This window comes from Octopus bimaculoides, chromosome 28 (assembly GCF_001194135.2).
Source record: "Octopus bimaculoides isolate UCB-OBI-ISO-001 chromosome 28, ASM119413v2, whole genome shotgun sequence".
Taxonomy (NCBI): domain Eukaryota; kingdom Metazoa; phylum Mollusca; class Cephalopoda; order Octopoda; family Octopodidae; genus Octopus; species Octopus bimaculoides.
This window is the reverse complement of record NC_069008.1, coordinates 4,966,019-4,968,045: the sequence shown is the minus strand read 5'-3', so window position 1 is coordinate 4,968,045 and position 2,027 is coordinate 4,966,019. Positions and strand designations below refer to the sequence as shown.

General features: G+C 43.6%; 1 protein-coding gene across 1 annotated transcript in view; it reads right to left on the bottom strand.

The window, feature by feature from the left end:
* LOC106880750 (nuclear factor 1) overlaps positions 1–2,027 on the bottom strand; it is a gene marked incomplete at its 3' end in the record, with an annotated part of 90,609 nt that overhangs the window by 61,227 nt on the left and 27,355 nt on the right. The window lies entirely within an intron of this gene.

The window sequence follows — 2,027 nt, the reverse complement described above, 5'->3', positions numbered from 1 at the left end:
TGTATGTGTATGTGTATAAATATATGTATGTGTATGTATGTGTGTGTGTATATATATATATATATATATATATATATATATACATAAACACTTACACCTGTCAGTCAGTGTGTGTTTATTTTTAGTTAGATAGATATATTCATACACACACACACATGTATATGTGTGTGTGCACAAGTATATACGTATATATACCTATATATATGTGTGTATATATATATATATATATATAAACTCCCCACCTCTACACAAGAGAACACCAGTCGAAATCAGACTGGCAGGGAGACAGACAGACAGACAGATGGACTGTCCGAACACACACACTCACACACTGGTCTATACATACATACATACACACACACACACACACAAACACAGAGACAAGTCTATACATATACACGCACACACACACACACACACACACACACACACACACAGAGCCCGAGAGCAATGAAATAAATCACAAAGAAGTCAGCTGACCGAGTGCTGCGGCAACAGTGGTCTTGCAACACCACCACCTCCACCACCACAAACACCATTACCATCACCAGCATCATCATTATCATCAGCCACACTATATCAACACCTATATATATATATATATATTTATTTGTAGAGATGCACATATATATATATATATATGTGCATCTCTACAAATCTACCATTGTCTTTTCCACCGCCACCACCACTACTACCGCCCCCACTACCACCGCCACCACCGGCAGTGTCACCTCCGCCACCACCACGCTTTCAACACTGCTCCAATGCACTACCTTCACCATTAATACTGGTGAGTCTACCTCCACCATCACCTCCACCACTACTACTACAACCACTACCACTGCCACAACTACTACTACTACCAGTACTGTGTCTCCCCCACATCACCATCAGTACCACTACAGCCATTACAACCAGCACACTGCCGTCCTCTCCACTACCACTAACACACTACACATACACACTGACCCCCTCCACTACCACCACCGCCACCGCCACCACCATCATCCTAATAGTTATCAGAACCATCATGCCCTCCCCTCCACCTGCAAATCTATACCAAAACTGTTTCCGCCACAACCACCACCACCACTACCGTCTCCATCGCTGCCACCAACTTCATCACCACAACCACCACCACCACCACCACCACCACCACCATCGCTTTCGTTGCCACCTCCACCACCATCATCAGTTTGTTTTGTCCTGCCAGCATTACCCCATCCCATATGCATAGACACACACACACAAACACACATACCATCATACACACACACTATCACACACATGCTCTCATACACACACACACACTATCGCATACATACACATTCATATACACAAACACACACTATCACATACATACATATTCATACCCCCACTCACACACACACACACACACTATCGCATACATACACATTCATATACACAAACACACACACTATCACATATACACACACACTATCGCATACATGCACATTCATATACACACACACACACACACACACACACACTATCACATACACATACACTTTTGCATACATACACACTCATACACACACACACACACTATCGCATACATACACACTCATACACAAACACATTACAGCATACATACACACGCGTACTCACAACACACACGTACACACACACACACACACACACACACACGTGTACAAAGGTCAGAGATAGTAACTACCAATATAAGAACGGCGCTTCTAAAACAGCCGGCACAGGAGACCAATATATTGATAGCTGACCTGCTAGATATAGCAGCTAAGACTCCCTCAAATCACACCCTACTGCCTTAGGTATGTCTATATGTATGTATGAGCCCAAGCAGGAGAGCTCTGTGTGGTAGATAGGTCTTAGAAATAGCAGCCTAATCTCCCTCAAATCACACCCTATTGTCTTATGTTTGTATACAGGTCTTAGAAATAGGCGCAGGACAGGCTGTGTGGTAAGTAGCTTGCTAACCAGCCACATGGTTCCAGGTTCAATCCCACTGCGTGGTACCTTGGGCAAGTGTC